This window comes from Trachypithecus francoisi, unplaced genomic scaffold (genome assembly GCF_009764315.1).
Source record: "Trachypithecus francoisi isolate TF-2019V2 unplaced genomic scaffold, Tfra_2.0 Contig01440, whole genome shotgun sequence".
NCBI classification, from domain to species: Eukaryota; Metazoa; Chordata; class Mammalia; order Primates; family Cercopithecidae; genus Trachypithecus; species Trachypithecus francoisi.
In genome coordinates this window covers 26828925-26844618 of record NW_022681431.1, presented here as the reverse complement: position 1 = coordinate 26844618, position 15694 = coordinate 26828925, and the positions used below count along the sequence as shown (strand labels likewise).

General features: G+C 42.2%; 1 protein-coding gene across 16 annotated transcripts in view; it reads right to left on the bottom strand.

Moving 5' to 3' along the window:
* The window catches only part of TACC1 (transforming acidic coiled-coil containing protein 1), a 126112-nt gene that overhangs the window by 47005 nt on the left and 63413 nt on the right, over positions 1-15694 (bottom strand). The gene's annotated exons all lie outside the window — the stretch shown is intronic.

Sequence of the window (15694 nt, the reverse complement as noted above, 5' to 3'; positions counted from 1 at the left end):
GGATCTATGTTCTGCTATCCCTCAAGAAATAGGGAAGTGGGTCCAAAAATCACTTTAATTGTCCTTTCAACTCAATCTTAGTTCATATTCCTTTGGTAACAAGGGCAATAATCTCTCCCCTCAAGTGCAACTGACAGAGGAGGAGCAAATCACAAATGTTAAAAAACTTCATAAACCGTAGACAGTTGGGACGCCAAGTCAGGGGGATCACTTGGGCCCAGGAGTTTGAGATCAGCCTGGACAACATAGGGAGACCCTGATTCTACAAAAAAATTAAAAATTAGCTGAGTGCAGGGGTGTTTACCTGCAGTCCTAGCTACTCAGGAGGATGAGGCAGGAGGGTCGCTTAAGCCTAGGAGGTTGAGGCTGCAGTGAGCTGTGATAGTGCCACTGCACTCCAGGCTGGGCAAAAGAGTGAGACCACATCCAAAAAATAAAAAATTGCAACAGGTCGGGTGCAGTGGCTCATGCCTGTAATCCCAGCACTTTGGAAGGCTGAGGTGGGCAGATCACCTGAGGTCAGGAGTTCGAGACCAGGCTGGCCAACAAGGCAAAACCCCCATCTCTACTAAAAATACAAAAACTTAGCCAGGCATGATGGTGGGTGCCTGTAATCTCAGGTACTTGGGAGGCTGAGGCAGGATAATTGCTTGAACCCAGGAGGCGGAGATTGCGGTGAGCCAAGATGGTGCCACTGAACTTAGCCTGGGCGACAAGAGTGAAACTCCATCTCGAAAAAAAAAAAATTGCAACAGTGGTGAACACTAGGCTACTCTTGACGTTGAGTGTGAAAAATGCAAAGGAATTTAATGTAAAATTGGTTCTAGAACAATTGTCTTCCTGTAATTAAAAATTTAGAACAAATAAAATACTTCACACTTATACAGCCTTCAAAGCACTTCCATAAACATTACCTAATCTGATCCTCAAATTAACCCTGTGTAAAAGGCACAATAGGGCTTATTAATTCCATTAAAAAATAAGAAAAGATACCATGAGTATCTAACAAATTAGACAATTTCGATAAAATAGATCAATTCCAAGAAAGACACAAACTACTGAAACCAACTCAAGAGGAAACAAAAAATCTGAATGAATCTAAAACAGGCAAAGAGATTAAACTGGTAAATTTAAAACTTCCCCCAAAGAAAAGACCTGAACCAGACTGATGAGTTCTACCCAACATTTAAAGAATTAATACCAATTGTTCGTAAACTTTTCCAAAAAATACTGAGGGAAGAAGCACTTTCCAACTCATTCCATCACACCAACATTACTCTGGTGCCAAAACCAAACAAAGGCATCACAAGGGGGGAAAAAACTACAGACCAGTATCTTTTATTGAATGTAGATGCAAAAATCCTCAACAAAATACTAGTAAACCAAATCCAGCAACACATAAAAAGGATTATACACCACAAACAAACAGGATCTATCCCAGGAATGCAAGGTTGCTTTAACATCTGAAAATCAATTCATATAATATACAACGATCAACAGAACAGAGGACAAAACCCACATGATCATCTCAATACACACAGAAAAAGCATTTGACAAAATCCAACACCCTTTTATGGTAAAAACACTAAACAAACTAGGACTAGAAAGGAACCTCCTCAACTTAATAAAGGGCATTTATGAAAAACTCACAGCTGATGTCATACTTAATGATAGAAGACTGAATGTTTTCACCCTAAGGTCAAGAACCAGACAAAAATGTCTACTCAACATTGTTCTAGAAGTTCTAACCAAGGTAAATGGCAAGAAAAGAAATAAAAGGTATCCCTATTGGAAAGGAAGTAAAACTATCTCTATTTGCAGATGAGATAATCTTGCATACAGAAAGTCCTAAGGAATCCACCAAAAAACTATAAATGAAACCAATAAGGCTGTAGGATGTAAGATCAATGTGTAAAAATCAATTGTATTTCTATACACTTGCAATGAAAATTCCAAAAAAAAAAATTTCTAAGAAAACAATTCCATTTATAACAGCATCAAAAAATAAAATATTTAGGAAATAATTTAACGAAAAAAATATAAGCTGTTGATATAGTTTGGATATTTGTCCCCTCCAAATCTCATGTTAAAATCTGATTCCCAATGTTGCAGGTGAAGCCTAGTGGGAGGTGTCTGGGTCATGGGGGTGGATCCCTCATGAACGGCTTGTTGCTGTCCTGAAGGTAATGAGTGAGTTCTCATTCTATTAGTTCTCCTCAGATCTGATTATTTAAGAGCCCAGCGCCTCCTTTTCTCTTTCTCTCTTTCTCCTTCTCCTCTCTTGCCATGTGACACACCTACTCCCCCTTTGCCTTCTGCCATAATTGGAAGCTCAGTGATGCCCTCATCAGAAACAGATGCCTGTGCCATGCTTCTTCTACAGCCTATAGAACTGTGAGCCAAATAAACCTTTTTTCTTTAGAAATTACCCAGCCTCAGGTATTCCTTTACAGCAGTGGTCCCCAACCTTTTTGGCACCAGGGACCGGTTTTATGAAAGACAATTTTTCCATGGATGAGGGAGATGGGAGGTGGGGGTATGGGATAAAACTGTTCCAGCTCAGATCATCAGGCATTAGATTCTCATAAGGAGTGCAAAACCTAGATCCCTGGCATGTGCCTTTCACAACACGGTTTGAACTCCTATGAGAATCTAATGCCATCGCTGATCTGAGAGGAGGCGGAGCTCAGGCAGTAATGCTTGCTCACCCTGCTGCTCACCTCCTGCTGTGTGGCCCATTCCTAATAGGCCCAGGGGTTGGGGACTCCCGCTTTACAGCAATACAAAACGGACTGAGACAACTTATACTATAAAAACTACAAGGCCAGGAGCAGTGGCTCACACCTGTAATCTTGGCACTTTGGGAGCAGCAGATAGGAGGATGACTTAAGCTCAGGAGTTAGAAACCAGCCTGAGCACCATAGGGAGACCCACTCTCTCTACAAATAATGTTAAAAATTACCTGGTCGTGGTGGCATGTGCCTGTGGTTCCAGCTACTAGGGAGGCTGGACAGGAGGACTGTCTGAGCCTGGGAGGTTGAGGCTGCAGTAAGCCATGCTCACATCACTGCAATTCAGCTTGGGTGATAGAGTGAGACCATGTCTTAAAAAACAAACAACAGGCCGGGCGCGGTGGCTAAAGCCTGTAATCCCAGCACTCTGGGAGGCTGAGAGACAGGCGGATCACGAGGTCAGGAGATCGAGACCATCCTGGCTAACACTGTGAAACCCCGTCTCTACTAAAAAATACAAAAAACTAGCCGGGCGAGGTGGCGGCGCCTGTAGTCCCAGCTACTCTGGAGGCTGAGGCAGGAGAACGATGTAAACCCGGGAGGCAGAGCTTGTAGTGAGCTGAGATCCGGCCACTGCACTCCAGCCCAGGCAACAGAGCGAGACTCCGTCTCAAAAACAAAAAAAAAAAACACAAAAAACAAACAAACAGCAACAACAAATAAACATTGCTTGAAGCAATTAAAGAAAACTTAAATAAACGGAAGACACCCCACGTTCATGAATTGGAAGATTTAATATTGTTAAGACAGCAATACTTCCCAAATTTATTTACAGACTGAACACAATCCATATCAAAATCCCAGCTGCCTTCTTTGCAAAAATTAACAAACTGATTCTAAAATTCATATAGAAATGCAATGGACTCAGAATAGCTACAACAATCTTGAAAAAATGATCAAATTTGGAGGCCTCATACTTCTTGATTTCAAAACTTACTACAAAGCTATAGTAATCAAGACAGTGTGGTGGTACCAGCATACCAAGAGATATAGAGAAACAAAATTGAGAGTTTAGAAATCAATCCTGGTACCTATAGCCAACTGATTTTTGACAACAGTGCAAAGTTAATTGAATGGGGAAAAGAATAGTCTTTTTGACAAATGGTGCTGGGACAACTGGATATCCACATGCAAAAGAATGAAGCTGGACTACTCCCTTACACCACATGCAGAAACTGACTCAAAACGGATCACAGATTTAAATGTAAGAGCTCAATCTATAAAACCGTTAAAACAGAGAAGTAAATCTTTGTGATTGTGGGTTACGCAAAATATTCTTAGACACAACAACAAGGCACAAGAGACAAAACAAGTAAACTGAATGTTATCAAAATTAAAAACTTTCGCACTTCAAATGATACCATTAAGAAATGAAAACACAATGGAAGAAAATATTTAGTCACATATCTAATAAGGAATTTGCATCTAGAATATATAACTTAGTGATAAAAAAGATAAATAATCTAATTAAAAAGTGGGGAAAGAATCTGAATAGACATTTCTCTAAAGAATATATACAAGGCCGGGCGCGGTGGCTCAAGCCTGTAATCCCAGCACTTTGGGAGGCCGAGACAGGCGGATCACGAGGTCAGGAGTTCGAGGCCATCCTGGCTAACACGGTGAAACCCCGTCTCTACTAAAAAAAAATACAAAAAGCTAGCTGGGTGAGGTGGCGGGCGCCTGTAGTCCCAGCTACTCGGGAGGCTGAGGCAGGAGAATGGCGGAAACCCGGGAGGCAGAGCTTGCAGTGAGCTGAGATCCGGCTACTGCACTCCAGCCTGGGCGACAGCGAGACTCAGTCTCAAAAAAAAAAAAAACAAGAATATATACAAATACCCAATAGCTACATGAAAAGTTGCTCAATATCATCAGCCATTAGGGAAATGCAAATGAAAACCAAATGTAAATCAAAACTACTCCACACCTACTGGGATGGCTATAACCAAACAGATAGACAATAAGAAGTGTTGGAGAGGATATGGAGAAACTGAGACCCTCAAATACTACTGGCAGAAATGTAAAATGGTGCAGCCACTTTGAAAAAGTTTGGCAGTACCTCAAAATGTTTGACATAAAGTTACCATATGGCCTAGCAATTCTACTCCTAGGTATATACCCGAGAAATGAAAACATAAATCGATGAATGTGAATGTTCATAGCAGCATTATTCATCATAGCCAAAAGTGGAAATAATCCAAATGTCCGTCAACTGATAAACAGGTAAGTAAAATATAGTATATCAATAAAATGGATAAAGTCCTGATACTTGCTACAACACAGCTGAACCTTGAAAACATTACAGTTAGTGAACTGATTCAGTCATACAAGACTACATATTCTACTATTCCACTTATATGAAATGTTCAGATAATCAAATCTACTGAGACCCAAACTAGATCATCAGTTACCTAGGACTGGAGGTGGGAAGGAAGAGGAATGGAGTGTGACTGCTAATGGGTATAGGGTTTCCTTTGGGGGTGATAAAATGTTCTAAAAATTAAATTGAAACAATAGTTGTACAACTCTGTCGATAAATTAAAAACTATTGTAAAGCTTTTAAATGGGGAATTGTATGGCAGGTAAACTATATCTCAATAAAACTCGTTTTTAAAAAAGAACATGGAGGCTCAGACACGAGGGAAATGGAGGAGGAGGAGTGTCCTGTGATTTCTAATAAAATGTTCAACTATGCTACACAGATTTGCTCTGTTGTCCAGGCTAGAGTACAGTGGGGCAATTATAGCTCACTGCAGCCTCAACCTCCCAGGCTCAAGTGATCCTCCCACCTTAGCCTCCCGAGCAGCTGAGACTAAAGGCACATGCCACCATGCCCTGCTAATTTTTGTCTGTTTGTTTTTGGTACAGTCAGGGTCTCATTTTGTTGCCCAGGCTGGTCTCAAGCAATCCTCCTGCCTTGGCCTCCCGAAGTGCTGGGATTACAGGAGTGAGCCGGCACACACATTCACAGTACATGCTTTAAATAGTGTCTTATGTGTGTCACTTGGAGAGACACATGCTTGAGAGAGGTGGTAGGTCTCACCATCCGATCAATTTGGGGTTTTAAATTTCCCTTGAGGAAGCCCACATGTGCTACATAAATTCTATTTACAGAAAGAGGTGAAAAAAATGACATCATCCCTCTTTTCCACAACAGATATAGCCCAGTATGGTATGTGAAACATTCTAGAGTTATGATAATTGTCAAGCCCAAAAGGCTTTTTTTACTTTGTGGGCAGGGGGATTTTTAAAATTCTAACTTTTAACATTTGACTTCTTCCTTCTAACATTCTTCTTCCAGATTACTGGGGGAATTTCTTCCCTCACAAATTCCCTATCTTTTGCTGCTAAAACTTCTTGGGACACCAAGGAGGCCAAGAGGTCTGGGAAACAGGACAGGGCTAGCCCCCTCCACACTCAAGAGCCCCACAGGGGCCTTACTCTGTGTATCCCTGGAAGTGAAAACTGGGTACCCAAAACAGAGATGATGTTCAATCAGTGCCCACTGTAGGGCAAGTGTCTGATACATGAAGGACCCCTTCTCACCCGATGATCTGTCGCATACTGAGAAAGCCTAGCTAACCGTTCAGTGATGCTGCAGCTCAGCTCCAGGCTAACGGCTGGGGGATGGCTTGGCATAGCTCCTCCCTTGGTCCCCTACCCTGAAGGTCCCACTCCTCCTTTCTGTGCCTTGGTCTTGCCCTCCCAGCCCTCCTCCCCGACGCTGAATCAAGGGCTTCAGGAGGGACAAAAGCATGATTCTGGCACCAACCCTTTCTGCTCAAGTGGTCTGCCCTGAGGAGACTGTTAATCAGGTGTATATTAGCATTAATGTTAAAAGTCCAAAATGTGAGTGTTTTTTTCCCCCCCCAGTTTCATGTCTTTGGGTTCCCAGTGTCTCTGATTCCTCCAGAGTTGAAGTGTATTTTATATATGTACGTTCTCACTTAGTCATCAGCCTTAAAATGGAGAAGCAGACAATTTATTGTCCAGGGTTGGAACAACCATACAATAGGCCCTTTTCCAGGAATGCGGGATAGAATCTAAGGGTATGGGCTGCATAGCTCACATTGCTCCGAAAACCACTGGGGCCCAGGCTCCCCAGAACCATGGGAGAGGGGTGGGTCAGGGGGGTTCTGAGTGGGTGAGTCAAGGCAGACCATCCTCTTAGGTACATCATAGTTTTAAGATGTCTCACCAACCAAAGCAGAAAAATACATACACACACACACACACACACACCACACACACACACACACACACACACACTGGCAGAACCCAGACAACAAACTACCTTTTTAAACCCTTCCTTCCTAACCTCCAAAAAAACACCAAACATAAACATTACCCAGAAGCTAAGGGAGGGCAAATTTCATTGCTTTTTTAAGAGACAGGGCACCAGCTGCACTGCTGTTCTCCTGAGATAAGCTTCTAACTCCTGAGAGAGGCTCCCCCTAAAACCTGGCTCTACAGCTAAGGAATAATCTGGAAAACCACTTGATAAACTGAAAAAAGCTTGTACTAAGGATGAAGAAAGCACTTCAAATTTCCAAGACAGCACTTTATGCTATTTTATTTAAAAAGAGACCCAAGCCAGGTGTAGTGGTACATGCCTGTAGTCCCAGCTACTTGGGAGGCTGAGTCAGGAGGATCCCTTAAGCCTGGGAGTTGAGGCTGCAGTGAGCTATGATTGTACCACTACACTCCAGCTAGGGCAACACAGCAAGACCCTGTCTCTTAAAAAATAAAATAAAATAAAATAAAAATAAAAAGAGACCCAAACGGTATCTCTGAAGGCCAAGATTATAAGGTAAGAGGATGGGACTTGCTTATGAGGAAGTATCCACCCACCAGGAAGCCAAAGCTTCCTCCAAAGAAGCCAATCCAGCAATGAATGTATCCTCTCTTCTCACTCATGAGATGCCCATGGGTTCTGGAACCATCTGGATTTGTTTGAGTTTATATTTTAGATACAGTAGAAATCCCCTTCCACAGACAGAAATCATAGAAGGCCCTCCCCACAAAACTTCTCCCCCATTCCCAAGCTATTCTGGCAGGAAGAGCAAGGGGGGAAAGAGCACGTGCTAACAGATGGGGCTCCTGTGCAGAGATCTGGGATTGTGTAACTTCAATCTGTTGCTGCCAAACAACCATAATGTGCATCTCTTCAGAAATAATTACTGGAAAATTCAAAATACCAACTGCCTCTCTCACAAAGTAGCAACCACCTACACGGAGCTGAGAAGCTGATGCTGGATAAAGAAGAAGAGGGAGGAATGTTCAGCAAGAGAGGGGCCTCCAGACAGAGCAATCTCACCCAGCATGCTGGGTGCACGAGACACATCCACGGCAGGACCACAAGACAACAGGCAGCTATATAATTTCTTCAGCCAATTCTGCTCCTGTTTAAGAAAGAGGGCAGCAGGAAGGAGTGGGGTTGGGAAGGGCACTGAAGAGACGCCAAAGGAAGAAAGCAGTGGGAAAAGCTTCACCATCTAAGAATGTATACCCTTGTATATCCTTTCATGCAAGTTTTTTAAAAAGTGGAAAAGGGCCTTGTGGTGGCCAGCCTCCAATGTGGCCCCAATGAGTCTCACCTCCTGGTACACATGCCCTTGGACTGACCTGTGTAACCAAAAGGATACTGTGGAAGTAAGTGTGACTTTTGAGGCTAAGTCACAGAAGACACTGCAGTTTCTATCTTGCTTGTTCTTGGATCACTCACTCTGGGGCAGCAAGCTGCCACGTTGTGAGGATACTCAAGCAACCAAGCAGTGGTCCACGTGGTGAGGACTGTAGCCTCCCACCAACAGCCAGCACTCACAGCCCAGACAAATTAGTTAGTCGCCTTTGGAGAGGATCCTTGAGCCTCAGTCAAGTCTTTAAACAACTGCAGTCCCAGCTGACATCTTGAGAGCATTCTTACAAGTGACCTGAGCCACACCACCCAGCTCCCAAATTTCCCAACTACAAAGACTATGTGAGATGTTCATGGTTTTCAGTTTTGGAATAATTTGTTATGCAGCCAGAGATCACCAATAAAGGCCTCTTAAAAACTCCTCTATGTACCACAAAACAGGCACAGAGCCCCAGGCAGCTGCACACACCTCCATACACCTGCCTCTTCTCACCCATGCATGACTCAGGTGGAGACAGAATGCAAAGGCTAGTACTGAATTTGTCCACTCCTTCTTTATTTTTCACTGATGAGCTGAAGCTAGGCACTGAGGAAGCAAAATGTTTTCAATCAACCACTGCACTGCTTATCCAGTGATGATTTTTGCTTGACTATTAATCTATATCTAAATTGTGTTGCAAGCTTCCAAACTTCTGATGTTTCAACTTCCTGAAATACATTTCATACTTCAGAATAATACGTGCCAAGTTCACACATGTGGAAGACGTATTTCCTGATTTTTTAAACTACTATCGCTTGACAGAATACTTAAGACGATGCTTTCCCCCATCATACACCCTGCTCTGGCAACATTTTAAGAACCTTTATTTCCTCTGATACGTGTTCTCTTCAGATAGTGAACAAGAGAGAGAGGGATTCACAAATTTCCTGGAGAGAAAAGCTGTATAATATGTTCCAAAGAGCTCTCAATCTGCAATCTTAAAAGCTGAATTCAAAACCCAGGTCCACTACTAGCAGTAAAGGCTCTGGCCTCAATTTCTCAATCTGTGAAATGGAAATCACTTGTGTTCTATCTCACAGAATCACGGTCATAAAAATCAAATAAGATGCTGCAAATAAAGATTATTTGTTCCCAACACATCTAATAAATAAATACGGCTGAAACAGATAGCTGCTGATCTGCCAGGTGGGAATATTGTAATGGGAAAGCTGGAGATCAATCAATTTATTGTTATATTTCCAGCAATGATATAAGAAAGAGGGTATCTCGACTGGCTAGGAGAGTATCTGCATCTGCCAAACAGAACTGTCAAGATACATTTTTCATTTGTGAATAAAATACTCCATGCCATTACTATTATTCCCTTGTGAGTTTGGTCATCATCAATCTAAACCCTGGGGATCTAATCATGTTTGTGCGAACTCATAAAATTAGGTCATGTAAATGCAAAGGTGAGGGTGAGATCTTCAACTCACAAGCAGCAAAGCCTTTCTAAGCCCAGATTTAATACTCACCAGGCAATTTAGCAACCTTGGTTATGAAAATCTCCACTGAGAGGGCTGTTTTGGGTGGATAAACCATGATCTTCCATCACCACTCTGGATTTAGGAGAGTGTGACAAAATGGTTTATACCCCACAAGACTTCCTCTGGGCAGTATAACTGGTAACCTGAAAAAGACTGCAACTGCTCTTTCATTTAAATGTTTAAATGGCTTTGGGCCACAACCATTTTGTAGGTAGGACATTACATGGCAGCAACATAATTTCAGCAGGATTGCCTGCTCCCAAAACACATACACAGGTAGAAAGTGTCTTTGCCACCCACAAGTACCAAAGAAAATTCTACTGCTTTATTTGACGCTTGGGTAAACCCAAAATGGAGGCGTGCAAGGTCTTGATTTTATCACTCATCTTAAGAGAAAAATTGTGATTTGACAGTTACTGAAATCTTTCCTTTCTGCAGGTAGACTTTACTCCCTGGAGTTTTTTATTCAGACAATGTTGCTCCTCTGCGGTTCTGCACTCTCGCAAATTTCTGCTGGAAAAACTACACTTTTTTCCCCAGAAAGACATTCCCTCGGGTAAGGCACCATATAGAAGCAGAGGTGCTTCCTAGGCGCACATTTACGTTGTGATAGAGCAACAACAACAACAAAAAACACATGACTCTGATCTCATTTATTAGCTGGTTGGAATCTCCAACTTCAGAGCTAAAAATACATTAAAAAAGTAACTATATCATACTGCTAAGATTTTCAAGCTTTAAATACCTTAAAATGGAATGATATAACACAAAACAATCAAACTGTGAAAGAGGCAATCACAGCAAAACATTACAAAATTAAAATTAAAAGCACCAGCCTGCAATGCTGTTGAAGGAGCCACATGGGTTGGACTGCTGGACTAGGTAATATGAAAGGTCCTAATTAGTCCCATTATTTCTAGGAAACTCTAATTCCCTTGTTGGAGCAGGGAAAGGATGTTAAACTAAATCCCTAGCAGGATTTACTTGTAGACTTGAATGGAACACTTCAATGTGTACCTAACGAAAATTTTCACATAGTATCTGATTAAACATATAACCCAAAGCTTTAGAATAAAAAATCAAAGTCTCGGATTTTAACAAGGTTTCCGTTCTGTATTTTCTATAACACATGCGCGCACACACACACACAGAGTCTAAAACATTCTAAAAATATACCATATCAACCTTTTAAGAGATCTGTACAGTCTACTTACAAATTCTCATATACCCAAAGCTACATTAAAGACATTTAATGGGTTGGGTGCGGCTGGCTCATGCCTGTAACCCCAGCACTTTGGGAGGCCAAGGTGGGAGGATCACTTGAGCCCAGGAGTTCGAGACCAGCCCGGGCAACATAGTGAAACCCCATCACTACTTAAAAAAAATTTTTTTAAGAAAATAAAATGTTAAAAAAAAATTTAATGGGTAAAAGTTAAAAGTCTATGTGTTTGTACTTCCATTAAATGATTCCAATATTCTCCCCATTCTTCCCTAATTTCCTTTTTAAATAATTTTTATTTCTCCTTAGATCTTTGAGTCAATTGATAATCAAGTTCACTGACAGACCAATTACATCACTTCCCTTGTGCAAAGATGACAAATAGCCAGGCCACTTCAGGCTCTCCCCTGGGCCTTCCCTGAACATGCAGGCCTAGACTAATGGCACCTCGTGCCCACAGTTCATTTGTTCAGCAGGTATAACCTTGCCACCTTTTCATTCTTAAAGCCATTATTCCAAATTAAACTCTGTATTTTTACTGAAATTGTCATAAGTATAGACATAGGTTAACTTTTTTTTCTGTACAAGATAGTAAATATGTTAGACTTTTGCCAGACATTTGGTCTCTGTTCCAAGTACTCAACCTAAATATTGTAGAGTGAAAGCAGCCACAGACAATACCTGAATGAATGAGAATGGCTGTATTCCAATAAAACTTTATGGGGATGACAGTGGTGGTTCAAACTTGAAATCCCAGCATTTTGGGAGGCGGGGGTGGAAGGATCACTTACTTGAGCCCTGGAGCTCAAGACCAGCCTGGGCAACATAGCAAGATCCTGTATCTACCAAAATACATATTTCATATATATATATATATACACACACACACATATATATATAAACTTGATGGGCCCTGAAATTTGAATTTCACATTATTTTCACATATCACCATTAAACCATCAAAAAATGGAAAACTCATTCTTCTGCTCGAGGGCCATGGGAAAAAAACGGGGCAGGCAGGGCTTGGTCTATGAGCCACAGTTTGCTGATTCTGACCGAGACTACCAAAACTGTGTCAACAAACAACCTGGCATTCCCTCACAGGCCTGAGGCAGTAAGTATCGGTGCACAGATCCCATTGATCTCTTTCCTCCTATTCTGGGGAAAATTCCAGAGAACTACAGTTTGTCTTTGAAATACCTAGGCATTTAATTAACACATCAAACTGCAGAGTTGTTCCAAGGGTGATGTGAGAGCTTCTACACTAATTAAGATTCTGTTTCTCAGAAAGAGGTAACAATCTGTAGATAAAGGTGTGTGTGTTTGGGGAAGGGGCGCTGTTGGTGAAGGAGAAACTCAAGGGGCAGAGGGCACCTACTGCAGTTTTTGTGACTAAAACAGCTACACAAAGCCATAGCACCTAAGTCCTCCAAAAACACACACAAGCACACACAAAAGCCAGGCAAGGTAGCTCATGCCTATAATCCCAGGACTTTGGGAGGGTGAGGCAGGAGAATCCCTTTAGGCCAGGAATTGGGAGATCAGCCTAGGCAACATAGCAAGACCCCATCTCTACAAAAAAATTTAAAAATTAGCCAGGAATGGTAGTGTGTGCCTATAGTCCCAGCTACTCAGGAGGCTGAAGCAGGAGGATCACTTGAGCTGAGGAGTTGGAGGCTACAGTGAGCTATGATCATGCCACTGTACTCCAGTCTAGACAGAGATCCTGTCTGAAAACAAAACAAAACAGAGGATGAACTTGAGATTATACCTCCTCAAAAGCCCATGCCTAGGGGATGTTTCTTCACCAATATATTTCTCAGCCAAGAGAAAGAACACCACAATAGCAGCAGCTTTAAACACCTTTAGTGGGAGAAAACAGACAGATAGCAAATACAGACCAGCCCAAGCTTTACAGCTAACAGTCTGGTTATTTTCAGGAAATCTCTTTAGCTAGAGTTTTATTTTACCAGTAAGCCTAAAACTTGCTTCTATATGTGGCTTCAAAAAAAAATCTACAACCTTATCCACCACTTAACTTCTAGCATACAACTCTTAGGAAGAGTCATTATACAGTTTAGATACTGTAAGGTCCTAAAGTAGCTCCAGTATAAGAAAAGTCATTTCAAAATAGTCTTAGATGTTCCCCTGAGTTCAAAGAATTATACGGAAGTCAGCACGGGAGCCATGGGTATGGTATAGGTAGCCCACACGTTTGAGGGCCATTATATACCAGGAAGCCAGAATCTTTTACATATTTCAACTACAACTCCTAACTCCTCATAAATCATTCCTCCAGAATGATTTAATCTTATATAATTTATAACTGCTGTCCAACCATGTCTTGGAACCACAAAAATATAAAAGACTGATCTTTACCAGGAACAAAACAATCAATAAATTTGGGAGAAAGGAACTTATCCAGTCCCAGAAATTAAACTTCAATATGATATGACTCTGCAGGGCTTTCTGCCCACTGAAACCCCCTCCAGTCAGACCTGTTCTGTGGCTGTCTTTGCACATTTTCTGTGTATGTGTGACAAGGCCATCAGCAGTGCTCTGGACTAGCTCCGGATGTTGTACACAAGGACCCTGGAAGTCAGGGTACTACCAGGTTGATGAGCAATCATCCTATTGTTAAAAGACCCTAAACTGAAAGCCTTCATAATATGCAGGGTTGTTTCCTGGATTGGACACTCCTCCACCCCTAAAATTATAGTCTGCATTCATGAACTACCGCACAGAGCTTTCCCGATCCATAAACATTTAAAAGTTTTCCTTTTAGAGAGAATGAAAAAGAATGTGAGAGTCACTGGTACAGGAAGGACCAAACAATTGGGTCTCTGTGGTTTTGGGGGCCTAGGTCATCCAGGCCTCTATGCAACTGGCAAAGAATCTGGCGGGATGAATCAGTCTAGCAGCTGACAAAATGACGAGGAAGGGCCGCCCAAGCTGATGGCAATTCAAAAAGGCTTTCAAACAGTTCCTTAACGTGTCTTAGGAGTTTTATTTAAATTTGATGGAAAGGCCACCAAATAGTTCTTTCAAGCTTCAAAATCTCCCTTCTGATCTGCCAATCTTTACAGAAGAAAAGGGAAGCTATGAGAAACAAGTGTTATCTTCATCACTGAGAGTGCTACACAGCTATGTGTCACACACAACTTCTCCAGTATATAAATTTGCCTATTCCCATATTGTCCCTGCCTAGAACAATGGCAAAACGCAGCCCAGGGCAAGTTGCCGGTATTGCTGAATTCTCAACAGGGTAAGCACAGCATGGAGCAATCAATTTAAAGCAAAACCAAACCAGTTTTTTGCTGATGTCATTTTACCAATAATTCCAGCTCCATCATGCAGTCTATTACCAGAGTAACTTGACTTCCTTAGGTAACCTACGAAGAAGTTGCTAAGCAATAAAAATACTTATTGGGGAGAGGAGAAAGTCACAATCAGTGCAAAATTTAGGTGGCTAGATAACTGAAAGCTGGCTCTGCCACTTCAGGGTGACAGCGTCAGATTCTGGAACAGAGAAACAATATAAAAAGGACTTCCATCCTAGAGTCCCTTCTCCACACAGCAGCCCAGGGAGCCTTTTATAAAAGAAGTCAAAGCACAATCCCTCTGCTCAAAGCCCTCTGTTGTGGGCTGAATTACGTCTGTCAAAAAGATATGTTAAAGTCCCAACTCCTAGTACCTATGAATGTGACCTTATCTAGAAATAGTATCTTTGAAGACGTTACCAAGATAAGATGAGGTCAAACTGGATTAGGGTGGGCCCTAACTTCAACGACTGGTGTCCTCACAGGAAGGGCACGGGAAGACAGATACATGGGGAGAAGACAGCCACGTGTTGAGGCAGAGACCGGAGTTCTGCTGTCACAAGCCAAAGAACACAAAGGATTGCAGACACCCATCAGAGGCTAGAAGAAGCAAGGACAGACTCTTCCTGGAGCCTTCAGAGGAGTAAGGCCCTGCCAACACCTTGACTTCAGACTTCTGGTTCTGATTTCAATTATTCAGGACTGTGAGAGAATAAATTTCTGTTACTGTAAGCCACTCAGTTACTTTGTTATGGCAGTCCTTGGAAATTCATATACGCTCCAGTGGCTTTCCACCTTACTCAGAAAGAACACCAAATCCTCAATGCAGCAGCATCTGGACCTCCTCTGACCACGCTGACTTCAGCTCCTCCTGCTCTCTGAGTAGTCAGTCCACACTGACCTCCTGGCTGGTCCTCAAACTGTACCATGAACCCTCCACCTTAGGGCCTCACCTGCAGCAGGCTGGTGCTGTCAGACCTTTGCAGATGCCACTCCTTCTGCTGGAAGGGTTCCTACCTCAGGAACCTCCAAGGCCTGCTCCCTCAATCTGCCTTCAGGTCTCTGTTCAAGTAACCTAATCATGAATGCTCCCCCTAACTCCCCTTCAGCTTTCCCTATCCCCACCCCATATTCCCTATTCTCTCTTCCCCTGCTTTATTTTTCTCCACAGTGCTTCACACAAGCTGACATAGATATTTCA